Here is a 22,928-nt window from a genome sequence, read left to right on the forward strand (position 1 = left end):
AAAGGTACTCAACTTTCATGCTTCATGGGCCGGGATGTCCACTGCGCCATTTCCTGCCAGTCTTTCCTGCTGGTCTCTGCTGCTTTCAGTGTTACAGCTCCCTCTGTCTGTCTCCTGGTTCTTGGAGCTTCTCAATGCAGGGATTCCAGGTTCAAAGGACGTGGTGGCTCCTGGCTGTGCTTCCTTGCTGGTGGTGGGTTACTGTCTTACCCGCCTCTGGGATGGCTTACCTCAGGCCCAGTGGGATGGCAAAACTGACTAATCCCTTTGGTGGGCCACAATTACTGTATCTGCACAGTCCTGCCCAATCACTTGGATGGGAGTTAGAAGACCATGGCTAGAAAAGCCACACAGATGTGATCCATCACACTGGACAGTAGACACTTGTTATTTTTGGTCATGGGAAAGGCAGCACCCACTATGAGCGAAGTGTACACAACTTGACCAAGGTAAATGAGACACTTAGAAGTATGCAAGAATAAGAGACAATTTCGATAAATAGTGTAACAGACACAATTTTGCAACAACAGTAATAACTGAAAAATGAATGTGGTTACATAGGTAGATAAGTATGCATATATGTGTATAGAAAGGCATGTGTGAGTACATGTGTGTATGTGTAGGTGTATCTCTGAGCGTATGTACTTGTGTGTGCTGCAGATATATTTATGTATATAATAAAGCACGTGGGGACATAGTTAGGGAGACTTCCTAGATATATGCAAACACCTCGTGGAATTGGTTTACTGAGTTAAAAGGCTAAGGACCATAGCCTTGTGGGACAACTCAGTCAATTGGCATGACATAGTTCATAAAGTTTATGTTCTGCATCCTAGTTCGGTGATTTTCATCTGGGGTCATAAAAGCTTGTGAGTCATCATCTAAGATAAAACTATTGATTTCTACTCATCTGGAGTGAAAGAGAATGAGGAAATCAAAGACTTAAAGAAGAAACCATAGGATTAATAGCCCACACGAATTGTGGCCTCATCTATTCTAAGACCAGAAGAACTAGACGGTGACCAGCTACCGTTACCTACCATTCTGACCAGAGACATAATGGAAGGTCCCGGATAGAAAGGGAGAAAAATGTACAACAAAATTCAACTTCCTATAAGAGCCCAGACTTACTGGACTGATAGAGACTAGAGGCACGCCTGGAGACTATCGCCCTAAGATACCCTTTGAACTTGGAATTGAAGCCACTCCCGGAGGTCACCTTTGAGCCAAATAGTAGATTGGCTTATAAAATAAACAGTATCACATGTGAGTAATGTGCTCCTTTAAACAATCAACTATGTAAGACCAAATAGTCAACATTTACTCAGAAGCAAAAGATGAGAAGTAAAGGAGGGGCAGGGAAGTTAGATCAATGGAAACAGAACAAACAGAATGGAAATAATGAGAATGCTGACACATTATAAAAATGTAAACAATGTCACGGAACAATTTGTATAAAAGTTGTTAAATGAGAACCTAATTTGCTGTGTAAATTTTCACCTAAAACACAGTAAAAGGCTAAAAAAAAATTCAAGGGCCAGAAATTCTACTTTTATATGGAAAATTATGGTGAACACTTGGATCTTCTCCCCTTCTTTCCATTATCTTCTCGCACTTTTCCAGAAATATTTCTGTTTATTGTTCAGTTGTGATGTATTAAACCATTATTTTCCAGAGAGAGGGAAGGTAGCAATAAGAACTTGAAACTTGCATCTCTCTCTCCTAAGTGGTGGTGGTAAATGAACCAGCTTGAGTGCCGAGCTCCACTTGGTGTGGAATGGTGATTTGCTAAAGTTGATGTTTGCCTCATCTCCTCCTTGACGTCAAGGCACTGTTTTGCTCTTTGGAGAGCCCTGTCTGGAGAGGCCTTTGGAATGCATTTTATTTGTTGTCTTTGCTGATGACTTTGTTAAAATAATCACTTTGCACATCCTTTCACATGATTTTCTTAGAAGAAAGATAGGAACCAATAGACAGATGATAGCACATTGGAATATTGGGCTGAATTTGCAGGTGAATAAATAGGTGGTGAACTACCATGTTTTCTAATCAGATACTGTATTGACTTTGGAGACATTACTAATTAAATAGATCCAGGTGAGAGACTTGAGTGGTCCTCCTTTTAAGTCTTGCATTCTGAGGTGAGGAGGATCAGTGTTAGTTGCTCTTTGCTCTCTCAGGTCCCATGTGGGCCTCAAACCTCATCCTGACCAACCTCCGCCTATGATTCTGATCCACACTGTGAAGGTCAAGAATGGGGGACGAATGAGGGAGATGCTCTTCAAATCTTTAAGAATTAGAGCTGACGACCTTGGCCAGCATTCTGTCTAGTCTCTCTTTTTTTTTTTAAACAAATGAGTCTGAGGCAAAAGGGTGAAAGAATTTGCCTTAGGCCATTCAACCAGCTAGTACCTAAGCTATCTAGTTACCTCTTCTAGAGTAGCCATCTTCAAGATCCTGAATCTACCTAACAACCAACCAGCATGTTGGCAGAGAGTGATTGAAGCAGGTGATTGGTGTATGTCAGTGACTTATGGAAACCAGTACCACCCTTGATTTTATTTTTAACATTTTATTGCAGTATGATATCTATGCAGAAAAGCACACATTGTAAGTGTACAACTTGATAATTTTCACAAGGTGCACACTCCCATGCAATCCCCAGATAAAAAACAGAACCTTGGCGGCGCTGGAGAACCACCGTCATGTTCCCTTCCAGTCACTGTTTTGTCTGTTGTTTTTTAAATTGTAGTTTAGATGAAGGTTTACAGAACAAACTAGTTTCACATCATTTAGTACACACATTGTTCTGTGACATTGGTTAACAACCCCACGACATGTCAACACTCTCCCTTCTCAACCCTGTGTTCCCTATTACCTGCTTTCCTCTTTCCTCCTGCCTTCCAGTCCCTGCCCCAGGGCTGCTCTGCCCCTTTTGTCTTGTTTTGTTCCATGGGCCTGTTCGATCTTTGACTGAAGGGTGAACCTCATGAGTGACCTCATTACTGAGCTGAAAGTGCGCCCGGGGGCCATACTCTCTGGGTTTCTCCAGTCTCTGTCAGGCCAGCAAGTCTGTTTTTTTTTTCTTTCTGAGTTAGAATTTTGTTCTACTTTTTCTCCAGCTCTGTCCGAGACCCTCTATTGTGACTCCTGTCAGAGCAGTCAGTGGTGATAGGTGGGCACCATCTGGTTGTCCTAGTCTCAGTGTGGTGGAAGCTGTGGTAGATGTGGTCTGTTAGTCCTTTGGACTAATCATTCCCTTTTATCTTTAGTTTTCTTCATTCTCCCTTGCTCTCGAAGGGGTGAGACCGGTGGAGTATCTTAGATGGGTGCTCATAGGCTTTTAAGACCCCAGATCTACTCACCAAAGTAGAACGTAAAACATATTCTTTATAAACTATGTATGCCAAATGAGCTAGACATTCCCCGAGATCATGGTCCCCATAGCCCTCAGCCCAAGAATTCGGTCCTTCAGGGAGTTTGGATGTATCTATGGAGCTACCATGACCTTGCTTTGTACACATTGTGCTGGCTTCCCCAGTATTTTGTACATTTTTACCCTTCACCAAAGTTTTCACTTATCTATTGTCTATTGTTTTTCTGTCCCCACCCCTCCACTTTGTAACCATCAAAGATTGTTTTTGTATATAAACCTTTTCATGAGTGTTTACAGTAGTGGTCTCATACAATATTTGTTCTTTTGTAATTGACATATTTCACTCAGCATAATGCCCTCCAGATTCATCCATGTTATGAGATGCTTCCCAGATTCATCCTTTCTCTTTATCATTACGTAATACTCCATTGTGTGTATGTACCACAGTTTGTTTATCCGTTCATCCGTTGATGGGCATCTAGGTTGTTTCCATCCTTTTGCTGTTGTGAACAATGCTGCAGTGAACCTGGGTGTGCATATGTCTATCTGAGTGACGACTCTTTTTTCTCTGGGATATATTCCTAGAAGTGGGTTTGCTGAATCATATGGTACTTCTGTTTCTAGCTTTATAAGGAGTCACCATATTGTTTTCCAGAATGGTTGTATCATTTTACTTTCCACCAGCAGTGCATAAGAGTTCCGGTCTCCCCGCAGCCTCTCCAACATTTATTTCCTGTTTTATTGATTTGTGCCAGTAATGATGGGGTGAGATGGTATCTCATTGTGGTTTTGATTTGCATTTCTCTAATGGCCACAGATCCTGAGCATTTCCTCATGTGTCTGTTGGCTGCTTGAATGTCTTCTTTGGTGAAGTGTCTGTTCATTTCCTTTGCCCATTTTTAAATTGGATTATTTATCTTTTTGTTGTAGAGGCGTTGGATTTTTGTGTAGATTTTAGAGATTAGACCTTTGTCTGATTTGTAATAGCCAAAAATTTTTTCCCAGTCTGTAGGTTGTCTTTCTACTCTTTTGGTGAAGTCTTTTGATGAGCGTGTGTTTAATTTTTAGAGGATCCCGGTTATCTAGCTTATCCTCTGGAGCTTGTGTGTTGTTGGTTGTGGTTTGTAGCCTGTTAATGCTGTGTATTAGGGCCTTTAGTGTTGACTGTATCTTTTCTTCTATGCACTTCATAGTTTTTGGCTTTGTATTTACATCTTTGATCCATTTTGAGTTAGTTTTTACATACAGTGTGTGAGGTATGGGTCCTGTTTCTTTTTTTTGCAGATGGACATCCAGTTTTGCCAGGACTATTTGTTAAAAAGACTGTCTTTTCCCCATTATGTTTTGTCTGTTTTTATACTGATTTATATAAGCTCATATAGGATGTACTGTTTTGTGTTTGGCTCACTTATGTTTGTGAGCCTTCTCCATATTGTTACATATAGTTGTAGATCACTCATTCACATTGCTGTATTATATTCCATTATATGACTGTGCCACAGTTCATCCATTCTACCATAGATGGAAAGTCCCTGGTTTGTGCAAATGGTTAGTGTACTCTGCTGCTAACCGAAAGGTTGTAGGCTCGAGTCCACCTTGAAGTCTCTCAGAAGAGCAGCCTGGAGATCTACTTCTGAAAGGTCACAGTTGTGGAAAACCCTATGGAGCACAGTTCTACTTAGAATTGATTCAGTGACAACTTGGTTTGGTTCTTGGTACCGTAGATTGGCATTTGAGTAATTTGTCATTTTTAACCCATGACCTGTTGCCATCAAGTTGATTACAACTCATAGCGCCCCTATAGGACAGAGTAGAACTGCCCCATAGGGTTTCCAAGGAGCGTCTGGTGGATTCGAACTGCTGGCCTTTTGGTTAGCAGCTGAGCTCTTCACCACTGAGCAGCTGGGACTTGCCATTTTTAGTTATTACTGATAGTGATTCTGGATATATTCTACTATATTATTGGTAAACATACATACATATTTCGGTTGAGTAGCTATTTCGGAGTAGAATATTTGGGTCATGAGTACACATGTTCAGCTTTATGAGATAATGTCAAACAGTTTTTCAAAGTGGTTATACCAAGCTGTACTTTTACTAACAGTGTAAGAGCGTTTCCTTTGCTTTAAATCCTTACCGCACTTGGAATTTTCTTTTTCACGTTACCCATTTTGGTGGGTGTGTGGTGGTATTGAGTTGTGGTTTGATTCCTGTGGTTTCATTAATCTGTATTGCACTGTGGTTTGATTTATATTTGATTCTGAAGGACTTGGTTATATGATTTTGTTTTAGGCCTATAATGGATTTTGTAATCTCCAGTGTTCACAGTTGGGAACCTTAGAAAGGCGTTATTATTTTAAGTTTCCATGGATACTGAACTGTTCCAGCAGACTCCAACACCTTTCAGCTGTTCTGCGATAGAGAAGCTTGGGAAGTTGGTGTCTTGTACGGAATAATATCCTGCTTTCATCATATGTTTGGTTTGTTGCAGTGAGATCAGCAGAAATAAGGAACAAGGTCCACATTGGGTCAGCTTAACTTGGTTTGGCTGTGTTAATTAGTATCAGTCCTGGACATTTATAGATCTACACAGGGGAGTCAGTAGGTGAAAGATGGATAAGTCTGAACCTTGCTAAAGCTTGTTCACATTGAGGACTTGTATGACCAAACTTGACTTTCGGGTTGAGTGTGAAATTCTCATGTTGCAATCCAGCGATTTCCAGGATAGAAGGATGGTAAAGAGGAAAAATTGCTGAAGGTGAGATAGCTCAGAACCACTTAATAACGGAAAACACAACCGCTGAGTTACTCCTTAAACACGGAATTCCAGTTTTTCTGTTAGTGGAGGCTGTTCCATGATCTAGAGGATTTACTGTGAAGCTCCTCAAGGACAATCAAAGCTGGTTTTGGAAATAGTGCTGGGAAGGGAAGCTTGCTAGAAGGAACCCAGGCTTCCTTGTGTAAGCAGGTAATATGATTCATTCTGTAGCTTTTTACCTTGAGCATTTCACAGGTGACATAGGAAGGTGATTAATGAAGACAGATTTGGCATCGTTTTTTAGGCTGCTACTTTTGCCATTTCTGCTCTTCCTCTAGGGAAGAAGCTCGTGGTTTGTCTGGTAATCTTTATTCACTCAGAGTCCAGGTGCTCAGTGAACGAGTGCAGTGTGGGGGGAAGGGTAGGAGGGAGGCATGAGCATGTGCTTGGCAGATGAGGACCATCTGAACAGAGATTGGAGCCCTGGTCTGTACATGACAGGAGTCTTGCTTATCCTAGAAATATTTTCCAGAAAATAGCCCCACTTTGGGCTTGGCAGAGACTGTCTTCAGTAGGGTAAGGAGTGTGTTGTTTACTAGGACCCCAGTGGCTTGTTTTCTCAGTAGTTACCTCTGTGGACTATGTAAGGAGGTTGCTGGTGCCTCTTCAGGAAGAGAAGTCACTGGGAAGGTGTAGGATCTTCAGGGACCCCATGTCAGTTATACGCAGTACAGTGTTAGGGGAAAGTTAACTGAACGGATATGGTGTTTGGATATTACTTTCAGGATTTTATGTTATTGCTGTTACTGCACATGTGACATCTTCTAGATTGAGCAGATAGGGATAAATGTGATCTGGACTGGTGTGTGTTGTGTACCAAGTGTGTCTTTGTAGCCGAATGAGGGAAAAAAACCTTTATTGAGGACTTATACATGCCCGGAACTATGCCAAACCTTTGGACTTCCTTTTAATCTCATTTGATTCTCCATTTTAAACAAGAAACAGAGGCTCTCAGGGCTTAATAATTTGCTAGACTAGAGTTACTTGGGGACAGGTAATGAAAAGTAGGTGTGGGCCATTGAAAACTGAACTGAAAGCCACCCTCAAGAGGAAGTACATAATGGAAAGACATCAGTGGAAAGACATCCATTGTAGTGTACCAATTACCCTCAGCAAGAACATTCCTTTAACTTCAATTAAGAGAGATGGGTGAGTTTGAGGCGCTTCTAAAATACCACTGGTACAGCTAAGGCCAATTTGAAAGGATAAAGCTATCCTCTTATCTAGACTCCTGCTGAGAGAAGAGGGCCTTTTTAGTCCACAGGGGGAATTATTTGAGGGCAGAAGACCATGTCTTTTGTATCCTCAATGCTGATTGCAGCACTAGGCGTTTTGTTGACTGAAGAGGGAATACCCATGGAAAGTTGAAGGAAAAAAAAAGGACTATAACTTAGTAAAATGCATCTGTATCTTGCCCTTTCCCAAAAGAATCTGATGTCATCACCAAAAATTATCTTTTAGATTCATTGAGAACTGCGACACAGGGCAGGTGATGGTCACATGTATAACACAGTAGTACATATAGGTTATATGTGTATAAAATAGGTGATCCATAAATGTTTGCAGTTACTATTATTGGCTACAAGGAAGTATAATTTTTCCTGGGGGTGCAAAGAGGGTTCTTGATTCTACTCTTATACTTCCTGCTCAAGAAAGCATATGTAAATAGATGAGTTAGAATAGCGTTGTTATAGATGAGGATGACTGTGAGTCCACAGTGCTGTCCACAGTAGCATAAGATAAATCATTTGTAAGATTCAGAAGTATTTTGCTCAAGTACCTCACACCTTGTAACAGTATGTTTCAACACTGTGTTTAAGAACTGCATTTTTCGTGTGGTACAGAACAACAAAGCTCCTGTCTTCTAGAAACATCACTCTAGTAAATGAGACTGTTTATTTGTTCCTTGTATCAGTTAGCTGTTGTCACATAAAAACCAAACCAAACCAGTTGTCGTCATCGTTGAGTCAGTTCTGACTCATGGTCACTCCGTGTGTGTCAGAGTAGAGCTGTGCTCCATAGGGTTCACAATAGCTGATCTTCAGAAGTAGATTGCCAGGCTTTTCCTCCAAGTGCGTCTCAATAGACTCAAATCTCTAACCTTTCAGTTAACAGCTGAGCATGCTACCTGTTTGCACCACCCAGGGACTCCAGTTGCCGCATAAACTATCCCAAAAGATAATGTTGTAAGACAGTAAGTATTTATTATTGCACATGAGTCTACAGGTTATTTGGGTGGCTTTTCTGGTCTCAGTTGGGTTCACTCATGAGACCAGGGTCAGTCTGCTGGTCTTAGCTGGGCTTTCCCTGTTTGGGGGTTGGCTGCCTGAATCTGGTCTAGGATGGCCTCAGTGGGGCAGCTGGGCTCTTTGGCACATGGCGTGCCATTCTCCAGCAAGCTATAGCCCAGGGTTATTTAGTGGTCGTAAGAGGGCAAGCAGAAGCACACAAAGTCTTTGGGGCCTAGGTTTGGAATTGGCATACCGTGACTTCTGCTGCATCGTGTAGGCCAAAGCAAGGTACATGGCCAGTCCAGATTCAAAGGATAATGAAATAGACTCTTGATAGGAAGTGTTGCAGAGTCTCCTTCCAAAGGGCATAGATACAAGATCATGAATTGGGTGGGGCCGTAAATACAATAAGTCTACCACTTTTTTTTTTTTTTAATTGTGCTTTACGTGAAAATTTATAGCTCAAGTTAATTTCTCATTCAAAAATTTATACACAAAATAGTTTTGTGACATTGGCTGAAATCCCCTCAATGTGACAGCACTCCCCGCCTTTCCACTCTGGGTTCCCTGTGTCCATTTGACCAGTTCCTGTCCCTTCCTGCCTTCTCATCCTGCTTTTGGATAGGAGCCCCCCATTTGGTCTCATATATCTGATTGAACTAAGAAGCATGTTCTTCACGTGTATTATTTTTTGTTTTACAGACCTAATCTTTTTCTAAAGGGTGGGCTTCAGGAATGGTTTCAGCTCTGGTTAACAGCATCTGGGGGCCATAGTTGCAGGGGTTCCTCCAGTCTCTGTCAGACCAGTAAGTCTGGTCTTTTTACATGAATTTGAATTCTGTTCTGCATTTTTCTCCTGCTCTGTCTGGAGCACTCTGTTGTATTTCCTGTCAGGGTGGTCGTTGGTGGTAGCTGGGCCATCTACTTCTTCTAGCCTCAGGCTGGTGGAGTCTCTGGTTCCTGTGGTCCTTAGTCCTTTGGGCTAGTATTTTCCTTCTGCTTTTGGGTTTTTCTTCATTCCCCTTTGCTCTGAGTGGGATGGGACCAATGGGTGTATCTCAGGTGGCTGCTTGCAAGCTTTTAAGACCCCAGATGGTATTCACCAAAGTGGGATGTAGAACAGTTTGACCAGAGAAAAGCAAAGCAATCTAGATACGTTTTTTTTTTAACGTATAATGTTATTTATCTTGTTGAGAATATACACAGCAAAACATACACCAATTCTTCAGATTCTGCACGTACCATTTAGTGACATTGATTACATTCCTTCGAGTTGTGTAACCATTCTCACCCTCCGTTTTCTGAGTTCTTCCTCCCCCATTAACATAAACTCACCACCCCTTAAAGTTCCTGTCTGATCTCTCAAGTTGCTCTTGTCAGTTTGATCCCATATAGATAGTTCTTAATAGAGCATAACGTTCAAGGCAGTCCTTTTTTACTACTTAAGCTAAACTATTGTTTGGTTTTAAGAGGATTTCAGGGAATATTTTTGGTTTAAGGTTTTGAGATTATCTCAGGACGATGGTTTCAGGGGTTTGTCCAAACTTCATGGCTCTAGGAAGTCTGGAGTCCATGAGAATTTGAAGTTCTGTTGTTCATTTTCCTCCATTTGATCAGGTTTCATCTATATAGTCTTTGATCAAAATATTCAGTAGTGGTAGCCAGGCACCATCCAGTTCTCCTGGTCTCATTGTTCGTGGAGGCAATTAGCCACACATTTCATATCCTCATCCTATTCCTGACTCTCCTTCTTCCCCTGTTGTTCCAGACGAAGAGAGACCAATTGTTGTGCCTTGGATGGCCACTTGGAAGCCTTCAAGACAGGCACTAGGCAACGAACTAGGAGGTAGAACAGAAGTGTTAAACATGTTATTAGGCCAGTCAGCTGGGATGTCCCTTGAAACCATGACCCTAAACCTCCAAAGCAAGGTTGGTTGTACATAAGCAGCCTCAGCAGCTACTTTTTTTGTGTGTCATTGCTTTATAATATCTGTCACACAACTTTTGCCAGTTTTACTTTTTATGGGTGTACAACTTATTGACAGCAATTACAGTAATCAGCTGTGTAACCCTGCCCTTAATCAACATAATATTCCCATCACTGTTTATGCCCCTTTTCCCCCCTCCCTTCTGCCCTTGGTAACCACTAATAAACTTTGTTCTCTTCTTGTCTTTTTATATAAGTGAGGAGATACAATATTTGTCCTTTTCTGATTGGCTTATTTCATTCAACATAATGTCTTCCAGCTCCATCCATACTGTAGCACATTTCAAGACTTCGTCTCTCCTACTGGCTGAGTAGTAGCCCATGGTGTGTGTGTACCACATTCACCTGTTGATGGACATTGAGGTTTTTTCCACCTTTTGACTATTGGGAATAATGCTGCAGTGAATGTTGGTTTGCAAGTCTCTGTTTCAGTCTCTGCTTTCAGGTCTTTTGGGTGTTTACCCAGGCGTAGACTTGCTGCATCATACAGTGGTTCGATTTTTAGGTTTTCAAGGAATGGCCACACTATTTTCCACAATGGCTGTATTATTTTGCATTCCCAGCAGTAATGGATAAGGCTTCCAATTTCCCCACATCCATGCCAACATCGGTTGTTTTTAGTATTTTTTTTTTTTTTGATCGTAGCTATACTGGTGGGAGTGAAATGGTACCTCATCATGGTTTCAATTTGCATCTCTCTGATGGCTAATGGGAGCCCTGGTAGTGTAGTGGTTCAGAGCTCGGTTGTTAACCGGAAGGTTGGCAGTTTGAATCCAACAACCTATCCTTGGAAACCCTATGGGGCAGGTCTACTCTGTGCTGTAGGGTCACTATAAGTCAGAATCCACACAATGACAACAAGCTTGGTTTGGCTTTAGTCTGTTGGTTAATGACTCTGAGCATGTTTTCATGTGTTTGGTGGCCATTTGAATGTTCTCATTGTGAAATGACTATTTAAATCCTTTACCCATTTTATGATTGCATTGACTTTTAGTTGTTGTCAACGTTTTATATATATTTTTGTTATTAGATTCTTGCCAGATATATGGTTTCCTAAGAGATTCTTCCACTTGGAAGCTTGTCTTTTCACTTTTTTGGTAAGGTCTTTTGATGAACAAAATTTTTAATTTTTATAAAGTCCCATTTATTTATTTGTCTTTTGCTGTTTATGCTTTTGTCATTATATTAGATAATCCATTGTTAAAAGCTGGGCCTTTGTTGCCCCTCCTTTTTCTTCTAAGAATTTTATGGTTTTAGTTTGCACATTTAGGTCCTTAATCTATTTTGAATTTGTTTTTGTGTGTGGTGTGAGTAATGGATCCTGCTTCATTTTTCTGCAGGTGGAAATCCAGTTTTCCCAGCACCGTTTGTTGAAGAGGCTCTTCTTTCCTCATTGAATGGGCTTATCACTATTGTCAAAAATCAGTTGACCATAGATGTGTAGGTTTATTTCTGGAGTCTCAATTCTGTTCCATTGGTCTATGTGTCTGTTATTATTCTAGTACCAGTCTTTAGATTACTGTAATTATTTAGTATGTTTTAAAATTATGAAATGTGAGTCCTCCTCCTTTGTTCTTCTCCTTCAACATTGTGTTAGCTATTCAGAGCCTCTTGCCATTTCATTTAAAGTTGAGATTGGTTTTTCTATTTCTGTAAAGAAGGCTTTTGGAATTTTGATTAGGATTGCGTTGAATCTGTAGATTGCTTTGGGTAGTGTTGATATTTTAACAGTATTAAGTCTTGCAGTTCACAAATTCGTTCTTTTATTTATTCATCCCGCAGTCTCTCATTTGATCCCTTAAACAATCCCTCATGCTCTTGTTCCATTTTTTATTAGTTAAAAACTTATGAAAGACTTATCAATTAATGTCCATAGGCTCTGAGGAAGCAACTAAAATAAGACACCAGCCCCGCCCTGCAGAAGTTCATAATCAAAGGGGTCGGGGAGATGGATATGCAGGCAGCCAGTAATGATAGAATTTGAGCAGGTCAAAGAAGAGTGTGCAGAGTGTACTTTGAGCTCAGATAAAGGAGTGAACCCAGTCTGCAGGTGGAGTGGCTTCCCAGAGGAGCTAAGTCACCCGGAAACTTGGAATAGGAATTGACTGAAAGAGAAGGGCAAGATCCACCACCACCACTGCTGTGGGGTCGGTTCCAACTCATAGCAACTCTACAGGGTTTCCAAGGCTGTCGATCTCTAGGAAGCAGACTGCCACATTTTTCTCCCAAAGAGCCACTGGTGGTTTCCAACCACTAACCTTTCCGTTAGCAGTCGATTGCTTTAACCACTGTGCCACCAGGGCTCCTTGAAGGGTAAGATAAAAAAAAAAAAAAAAAGATAAAAAAAAAAAAAAAGATAGGTGTGCAGTATATGGGAAAGCAGGGCCTTGAGTGAGTTGGTTTGTTCCAGTTTGAACCCCTGCTGAGAATTTGCATTTCTAACAAGCTCCTGGCTGAGAATTTGCATTTCTAACAAGCAACCAGGAAGTTTTGCGTAAGAATCACCTGAAGATCTTGTGAAACTTTAGATTCTGATTCAGTATATCTGGGTGGCAATACAAATTCTTAGCAGGGGTCTGAATCAGAACCAAGGCATCTGAAGCCCTGGGAAAGTGCCTCAGGGGTAGAAGCACATCTAGCTGGTTCTGGAATGGTTAGTTTGCTGAAGTGTGGCAGTGGCAACAAATAAGCCTGGAAATGTATGCTTGCTCCAGGTGGGAAGGCCTGCAGCGAAGGCAGAGGGGCTTGGATATTATGGAGTTGGAAGGGCACACAACATAAGGGGGAGTTATTAGAACTTTTTTTTTTTTTTGTAAACATCCCAATCACTCATCCACCTTAAGGAACTGCCAATATGATTATCCCATCCTGATACTTTTTCCTAATTAGAAAGAGGAAGACAGGATATCAGGAGGGACCAGTCCCTGGAGAAGGACATCATGCTCAGTAAAGTAGAGAGCAAAAAAAGAGGAAGACCCTGAACAGGATGGATTGACACCAGTGGCTGCAACGATGAGCTCAAAAATAGCAACAATTGTAAGGATGGTGCAGGACTGGGCAGTATTTCATTCTGTGGTACATAGGGTCACTATGAGTTGGAACTGACTCAGTGATTCCTAACAGCAACAGTAGTAAATGGTTCAGATAAAAGGAACATAAGATGGTATCTCTGCCTTATTGTTTCCTATACTAATGGAGAGGAGCAGGAATAGCCTAATAATACATGGGGGAAGCGGGTTCACGTCGGTGCCAGTCAATTCTCTGCACATATCAGGATGGCTTTTATTTGTAGTTATGAGATGATTTGTGGTTGCTTGGGCAGCTCCATTTGGTCTCCATTTTTCTTATAAGAGCTTCGATTACATTGGATTAGATTCACTGATGTTCTCTCTCTGTGTGTATGTCTGTATATATAGTTCAAAAACCAAACCCAGTGCCTTTGAGTCGATTCCAACTCATAGCGACCCTATAGGACAGAGTAGAACTTCACCATGGAGTTCCCAAGGAGCGCCTGGCAGATTCGAACTGCTGACCCTTTGATTAGCAGCTGTAGCACTTAACCACTACGTCACCAGGGTTTCCGTATATATAGTACAGGGGGGTATATGTGCATGTGTATGTTTGTATGTGTGTGTATGAGTGTATTTGTGTATGTGTTTGTATATATTGTGATTATGTGTGTGTGTGTGTATGTGTACATGAGTGTATTTGTGTATGTATATTTTGTGTATGTCTATATTGTGATTACATGTGTATGTGTATTTGTGTGTGTATGTATTGTATATATGTGCATGTGTATGTGTGTATGTTTGTGTGAGTGTATGCATATATGTGTATGTATGAGTATAGGTATGTATTGTGTATATATGCGTGTGTGCATGTTTGTGGGTGTGACTGTGTATATGTGTGAGTGAGTGTGTGTGTTGCTGTTTTGTTTTCTCTAGCAGGGATCTGTCCTGGCCCTAGGGTACAATCAGCTGCCCACTTCCCTCCCCATCTCTCTCTCTCCTTCAGTCCAGTCTGTGTGCTTCTCTTTTGTCCAGGGAACTTTTTTCTGTTTTCATCTCCACAAATGTCCCTCTCACTGCCTCTCCTGCTGACGTGTGGTCTCCAGCCTCATTTCTCATTCTGATCATGTTCTTTTTGGATTCTGCCAAATCTCTTTTGCATTTGTTTTTCACCTCGGCACTCTATTCTGTTAGCAGTTCAGTGAGCCCTTTCCAAGCTAATTTTTCCCTATTTGCTTTTTAATTAGTTTTTCTTTCCAGCTTCTTGTCTCCACCCCTTCGTCCTGCAGTCTTTCTGTGGATAACCAGTACAAGCCCCACAATTTTATGCATGGTTTTAAGAAGATGTGGGTCGAAGCAATGCCAATCATGGTTATTGTTCCCAGGGCCGAGGCTTTGTCTTGAAATTTTCGGTTTTACTCGTTTGTCATCTTGCTCTACAATAAGGTATGTGACTGTTTCCTGGCATTTCATGATCTGCAGTAAGTTTCCAGTGGCAGGTACTTGGTCTTTCCCATGGAGTATTTGTTGGAAATGATTCGTATATTAAAAATAAAGTGCTGAGAAAGTGTTGGAGCCCTGGCTGTGCAGTAGTTAAGCACTTGGCTGCTTACTAAAAGGTCAGTGGTTCAAACCTACCAGCCGCTCTGTGGGAGAAAGATGTGGCATTCTGCTTTTGTAAAGATTAAAAAGCTGTTGCCGTCGAGTCGATTCGGACTCATTAGCCTAGGAAAGTCTATAGGGAAGTTCTACTCTGTCCTCTAGGGTCTCTGTTAGTTAGAATCGACTTGAAGGGTTTTTTTTTTTTTTTTTTACTCCTTTGAAGTCCACTGCTGATGGACATTAGACCCTGAATGGAATAAAAGGAAAAGATTCTTATCTTTGGAATTTCCACTTCTTTGGGGCATGTTAGCTCAGCTCCTTAGACCATGGTATAGGTTGCAAGGAAGAAAGGTGATGGTTATGGGCCCCAGTTTCTCCTAGACACTTTCTACTCAAAGGGAGGCCCACAAAATGGCAGCTTGTTAGAAATGCAGACTTTCTAGGCCCACTGAGTCAGCATATGCACTATAACCAAATCCCCCTGTGATTCTCAGGCGCATTAACGTTTAAGAAGCACATTCTAGGCATAGCCTCCTGCTTGGTCAGCAGTAGTGATCAGATCTCTCAGGCATGTGTCATGGACATGGCCCCTCAATGTATGAGGTTGACATTTGATTTCCTGCAATGTTTATTTTCCAGTTTGAATGGATACCTGTATGTGATTTTACTTTGGACCTTTCTCTGGGTATTCATATAGAAATATATAGATCAGGACAAGATTTCTTTACAGACTACCTGCCTTGAGTTCTAGGAATGGGAAAATACCATAAACGTTACTATGTGTAGTCATCATACAAGGCGCTGGGGATTCCAGCAGTAAGACGTGGTTCTGCCGTTGAGATGCCTGGTCCAGGGAGATAAACATATACACGGGTGCTTTTATCTCAATGTGTTACATTAAAAAATTTTTTTGTTGTTGTTGTGGTCAAATATGTATAACAAAAAGTTTGCCATTTTTAAGTGTACAGTTTATTGACGTTACTTACATTCACCATGTTGTGCTGCCATCACCAGTGTCCATTTCTAAATGTTTTATGTCACTCAGTCAGAAACCCAGTGCCCCTTCAGCATAACTCCTATGTCCCCTACCCCTAGCCCCTGGTAACCACTAATGAACTTTTGTCTTAATGCGTTTGCCTATTCTAGATATTTCATGTAAGTGGGATCATACAGTATTTGTCCGTTTAGGTCTGACTTACTTCACTCAACATAATGCTTTCAAGGTTCATCAGTGTCATAGCATGTATCAGAATTTCATTTATCTTTATGGCTGAGTAATAGTCCCGTCTATGTAAATCAGCGTGCTAAATCTTTGGTTACAGAAGGGGCCAGAGAAAAGAGTGGGTAGTTCTTTGTCCACTGCTGAGGTGCCACTCACATCAGTATATGCTAGTAGGTGGATGCCCCTCTGTGGGTATATGTTAGAGCTTTCCTGCACTTCTGACCCCTTCATGGAACTGCTCGTGATTCCATTTCATACTGTGAACGGATAGCACCTTTTGTGTTTTAAGATAAGCAGCTTCAACAGTCATTTGTTTAGCTACCAGCTCTCTGGTATGTAGCCGGAGAGAGAACATTTGTTAGTGAGTGGTTGTTCTGCTGCTCTGCCCTTTGGCTAAGAATCCCTGCTTCCCATTAAGTGGAACGACTTTCCCCGGATGGCCTTTTGTCTTTGCAAACACAAATTGATGGCATGTTATGTTTAAATTTAATGATTTTCCTTCTGAGTTGCCTAGTTGAAACATGGTCACTAATTTCTGTAGTTGAATTAATCCCATTTGAAGATTGAGCAGGTGGATTTTGGCTTCCTTGATGCAAGATTCTTAAGGGATTTATAGAAGAGGGAAGCAATGACCATATAATATATGTACGTTCTATTTACAAGTGTGGAACAAAACTATCTGGGGAACCAGAGAGTATTTGCAATCAGCCTGTTGCTCTGTTTTTTTTTTTTTTTTAACTAGAAGCTTTTTTTTTCCTCTACCCTGACTTGCCTTTCCACACTCCTTTGCTTGGAAGTCATATAAACTTGGAATCAGGTTCTGTAATCACTAGCTGAGTGAACATTGGAAGCGCAGTTAGCCAATTCTCTGAGCCTTATGGGGAGCAAACATTTCAAAATGATTTTAGGAATTAAATGAGATAGTGTGCAGAAGGCCTAATTAATACAGTTCATGCAGTCATTTATTCAGAAGGTATTGAGTGCCTCGCGTACAGCAGGCATAGTTGCTAGGACCTGTGTGATAGGCACTATGTCGAAATATGCTTATGAATAAAAAACGTGCCGGCCCAGCCCTCATGGAGCTTGCAGTCCCATAGTGTAGGACGAAACAGAAATGTCAGCAGGGGTTAGTCAGGTAACACAGGTATAACAGGCAGCCTGTGTGGGTCCTGTGGCACATTGGAGAGCCACGCCCCACTGCCACATTCCTGCCAAGGTTCCCTTGCAAGAATGGGCTCAGAGCTACCAAATTGTCTGTTTTTTTGGGAGAGGCTAGAAACTCAGATTTTTTTTGTGAAACCTCCCAGTTTTTTCACATGTTGGTAACTAATTAAAAAAAAAAAACTTCTTGACCTCTGATCTCTAGCGTAGTGTCAAATAATAAAGGCCTAGCCTTATCAGTTAGAATTCCTGGGAGATGCAAACTGTTAACATGCTCACTGCTAACCAAATGGTTGGAGGTTTGAGTGTACCCAGAGGCACCTTGAAAGAAAGGCATGGGAATCTACTCCTGAAAAATCAGCCACAGTTCTACTTTGACACACATGGGGTTGTCGTGAGTTGAAATAGACTGGTCAGCAACTGATTTATCTATCCTTACCAACAAATGTAACTTGAGTTTCCTGCCCTCTCCGAGCTGTCCACTTGTACCAGAAAGCATGGCCCTGATCTTCCACCCCATCCGGTCTCTCATCAATAGGACGTGTACCTGGAGTCTGTATCCCAGAGCCACGCCTATGCTTTCCTCCTTGTGAATCGTGAGAAACTTGACCATGTGTTGGGCACGTGTCTGGAAAACAAAACTGAGCTTAAAAGACCCATACCAGGAATGAGCTCTGTGTATGGTTTTTTTTTATGACTGTTCTCATCACTCTTCTATCTGAACCCAAAAACAAAAATCTGAAATAGGGGGTTTTAGAAACTAGCTGTCCTTGGCAAGCAGGGCCTGCATTTGTGTTCATTTTCTGTGGTGTTTACCATTTATGAATACTCTAATTCTGAGCTATAAATTACTGTCTAAAACAAACAAAAAGTAATTCTGCTCCCACAAGACACAGGTATCCCCCACTTGCCGGAAGTTTGCTTTACACCACTTTGCTTTTATGAAAGACCTACACTAGTGCCTGTTTTCACTAACTGAAAGAAATCTGAAGAGGATTTTTGCTTTTACGTAAAAAAAGTGAAAAGAGGAAATAGCGTTCACCATTTGTTTTGCAGCGAGCTGTTAAAGAGGCAGTACGCACCCTGAGCAGCGAGAGTGGCATCGCCAAGCTCCTTCCTCAGGAACTACACTCAACATCTCAGCATCAAGCTGCCATCTCTTTGAACTGTGCGAGCATCTGTGCTTTGTGTCGATTAATTGTGTGCATCCATTAGCAAGATGTGTTCTAAAGTTTCAGAAAAGCCAAAGAGATCTTGTAAGTATTTTATGTGTTATTTGATATGATTTGGTAGGTGATCTTTTGGGTCTGGGAACGCTTAAAAATTTCCCCACATTGAATGTAAAATGGTATAACCATTTTGGAAAATGATATGGTGCTTCCTTAGAAAGCTAGAAATAGGGATATCATATGATCCAGCAATCCCACTCCCAGGAATGTATCCTGGAGAAATAAGAGCCATTGTATAAATAGACATATGCACATCTATGTTTGTTGCAGCATTGTTCACAATAGCAAAAAAAAGGAAACAATGTAGGTGCCCGTCAACAGATGAATGGGTAAACAGAGTATGGCACATACACATAATGGTACGTACACACGATGGAGCACTACGTAATGATAAAGAACAATGATAAATCTGTGAAGTGTCTCACAACATGGATGAATCTGGAGGGCATTATGCTGAGTGAAATAAGTCAATCACAAAAGGACAAATATTGTATGAGACCACTGCTGTAAAAACTCATGAAAAGGTTTACACACCAAAAAGAAACAATGGTTACAAGGAAGGGGTGGGAGTGGGGGTGGAAAAACACTAAATAGACAATAGATAAGTGGTAACTTTGGTGAAGGGTAAGACAGTACACAGTACTGGGGAAGCCAGCACAACTTGTCCAAGGCAAGGTCATGGAAGCTCCATAGACACATCCAAACTCTCCAAGGGACCAAATTACTGGGCTGAGGGCTGTGGTGACCATGGTCTCAGAGAATATCTAGCTCAATGGCGTAACATAGTTTATAAAGAAAATGCTTTATATTCTACTTTGGTGAGTAGCGTCTGGGGTCTTAAAAGCTTGTGAGCTGTCATCTAAGATACTCCACTAGTCTCACCCCATCAGGAGCAAGGGAGAATGAAGAAAACTAGAGACACAAGGGAAAGATTAGTCCAAAGGACTAATGGACCACAACTACCACAACCTCCACCAGACAGACTCCAGCACAACTAAACGGTGCCCAACTACCACCTCTGACTGTTCTGATAGGGATCACAGTAGGGGTCCTGGATGGAGCTACAGAAAATGTAGAACAAAAATTTTAACTCACAAAAGAAGACCAGACTTACTGGCCTGACAGAGACTAGAGAAACCCCGAGAGTATGGCCTCTAGACACCCTTTTAGCTCAGTAATGAAGTCACTCCTGAGGTTCATCCTTCAGCCAAAGACTAGACAGGCCCATAAAACAAAACGATACTAAAGGGGCACACTAGCCCAGGGGCAGGGCCTAGAAGGCAGGAGGGGACAGTACAGGAAAGCCGGTAATAGGGAACCCAAGGTCAAGAAGGGAGAGTGTTGACATGTTGTGGGGTTGGTAGCCAATGTCACAAAACAATATGTGTGCTTATTGTTTAAGAGAAGCTAGTTTGTTCTGTAAGCCTTCAATTAAAGTACAATTAAAAAAAAAAAAAAATCCTGACAGAAATGAATGGTAATTGCTTCTTTACTTTATGTCATTCGGCTTATGAAAGGTTTCGTAGGAATGTTCTACTTTCAGATAGTGGGGAGAACCTTTCTTTTGTTTTATAGGCAGTATTCTGGAAAAGCCGAACTCTACAGGTATCGACTAAGCTTTGAATTGTGTCTTATGGTTCCTGGGGGTGAACTTATCAGGGAAGGGCTCCTCAAGATGAAAAGGTGCTTGGCCTACTCCAGGATCCTCTTTAGCTTGATTTTCCTCCCACTTTTTTCTCCTAGTTCTTGGCGAGTGAGGGAACCAGTGTATTTATTTTTCAGTCAACACAGTGAAGAATTGGATCCAAAGAGCACCAGTGTCATTGTGGTGATTTCAGTGAGACTGTTAGCACAAAATGGGAAGGATTTATACAGAAGGGCAATCTTCCTGATAATAGAGGAAGGGGCTGGGCTATTTTTAGTCACTATTTCAAGACATAATTATCAGAAATTCACAGCATTAGTTTGAGATCATTTGTAGCAATATCATTTGTTGTTTATGACAAAATGTATTTATAATAGAGTGTATGTGCATGTATATATGTGTTTTGTTGTTGTTAGGTGCCCTTGAGAGATTTTTGACTCAGAGAGACACCGTGTGGCAGAGTAGAACTGTCCCATAATGTTTTCTGGACCGTAATCTTTAGAGGAGCAGATCGTCAGGTATTTCTCCCATGGAGCGGCTGGGTGGGGTTGAACCGCCAACTTTTTGGTTAGCAGTGGAACGCTTAGCTGTTTGTGCCACCAAGGGTGAGATAGACAGCAAGAAGGGTGTTCCTTTGAAGGGGATGGTGAGGATTCACAAAAAGTTGAGAACGATGCTTAGCATTGTAGACGTATAAACAAAACACTCAGGGTCAGCCCGTGGCAAAATATGGGGCAAGAGAAGCTTGATTGGAATCCTTCTTTTCCTGTTTGGTTCCCAAGTTACCTAAAGCCCTTCATCCAGAGCACAGTGCCTTTCATTGGATGTATATCTGGAATTTCCCAAATGTATCTGACTGCGGCACATATGCCAGTACTGATCTATGCCCTCTTAACTCCAAAGTCATCCTTTTTACCTGCTCTGTGGAAAGGATCTGGGCCCCTTAAATGCTTTTCCTTTGCAGCTGACTCGATGTGAAGCTTTGTCAATAGTGGGCGCCAGAGAAACATTTCAGGAGGAAAGGGTTTTGCTGCTTGTTCCTGTGTGCTTTCTGGAAAGACTTGTCCAGGCCTGTGCCTTCTCCAGTGTATGGCTCCTGTGGTGTGCACCTGGCGGCAGTACCCAGTGGTCAGCTGACTCCCTTAGCACTCTCTTGGGCGGTTTTGTAGCAGAGTACCTCTCTGTGAACAGCTTTCCCTGGCACTCTAGAGAGCAGATTTCTGGCAAGTTCCAGAGGGAGGATTTCTAGCACATTCCAACAGTGCAGCACCACAGGGACTTCTCTGCCATCCACTGAGCCTTAGCTGCCTCCTCCCCTACAAAGCCAGGATCTCAGCCATGAGATAGATGTCTCCTCCTTGGGTGTGCTATTTCAGTCCTGTGGGTAGCGGCCCTGCCTTCTATAGCTGCTATTCCTGTATTCTTTACAATTCCTTCTACTTCTTACTTAGCTGATCTCTTATTACCCCAGTCTCTGGTTATACTTAATAATAGTTTATATTAAACTTGCCTTGTTCAAATTACTGAGTGGTTTCTGTCTTCTGATTGGATTCTGACTGATACAACATCTTTTAAAAAAAAAATTGTTAAAAATAATTGGGAAAGACTGAAACGAGAAGAAAAGATTGCTGAGTATCTACTGAACCCTTCTGAGTTATCTGTGTCTTTTGTTTTCTTTTAACTGTTTTACAGTTCAGCAACTTGTAGAAAAATGGTAGTAATGCAAATGATTTCTGTTCATAGAAATGCCAATGAATTTTCTCTAGTGGACATACTATTAATCTCTCCCAAAAGACAGATTTATACATATTAACAAATTTATTTCAGCATTCCTGAAGGCCTGTATGTGTATGTGTTCTTGAACTCTCTTTGAATCTGTTGTAACATTTTATGACTCCCTCATTAATTAGTGAGTTAAATAAGATCTTTGGTATATGTTCATTTTATATTTGTAAAAGAGTCATGATTTTATTTTATTAAAAAAAAAAAAAAATCCTTTAGCTGTATGACATATTGAGGAGCCCATAAGATGTGCCCAAGTAGATGAAAAAGTACCACAGAAAATGATGGTAAGAACTGCTAGAAAAACGACTTAAATGAATTTTCATACTTTACAACTGGACAAACGTAGAGAAATAAAATCATCTTATTGAGAACAAACTATCACAATCATGTGTTGAACATATAGAAGTTAAGATTCATAACATATAGTATCTCTATTGGCCACAACAAATTACCATGAACTAAGTGACTTAAAACAAAGAAACTCATCTTCTCACAATTCTGGAGACCCAAACTCTGAAATAAAGAAGTCAGCATGGTTAGTTCTTCCTGGAGGCTCTGAGAGAGAGACCGTTCCATGCCCCTCTCCTAGCTTCTGGTGACTGCCGGAGGCCCTTGGTCTTCCTTGGCTTGTGGCTGTGTAACTCCAATTTCTGCCTCTCTTTACGTGGCCTTCTCTCTTTATCTCTGTGTCTTCTCTGTTTCTGTCTCTCATAAGGACAACTGTCACTGGGTTTAAGGCCCACCCTAAATCCAGGATGATCTTCTCCCTAGATCCTTAACTTAAATACATCTGCAAAGACCCTTATTCCAAATAAGGTCAATCTTACAGGTTCCAGGGATTAGGATTTGGAGATACCTTTCTGG

The 22,928-nt window shown here is 41.3% G+C and overlaps 1 protein-coding gene across 5 annotated transcripts in view; it reads left to right on the forward strand.

Annotated features, from left to right (window-relative positions):
- The window catches only part of MGAT5 (alpha-1,6-mannosylglycoprotein 6-beta-N-acetylglucosaminyltransferase), a 425,977-nt gene that overhangs the window by 120,224 nt on the left and 282,825 nt on the right, over nt 1-22,928 (forward strand). For all 5 annotated transcript variants that reach the window (XM_049889210.1, XM_049889214.1, XM_049889212.1 and 2 more), the window contains one exon: nt 18,462-18,661. The gene's annotated coding sequence lies outside the window, so the exon portion shown is untranslated. The remainder of the gene's footprint in view (nt 1-18,461; nt 18,662-22,928) is intronic.

Source organism: Elephas maximus, chromosome 6 (assembly GCF_024166365.1).
Source record: "Elephas maximus indicus isolate mEleMax1 chromosome 6, mEleMax1 primary haplotype, whole genome shotgun sequence".
Lineage (NCBI taxonomy): Eukaryota > Metazoa > Chordata > Mammalia > Proboscidea > Elephantidae > Elephas > Elephas maximus.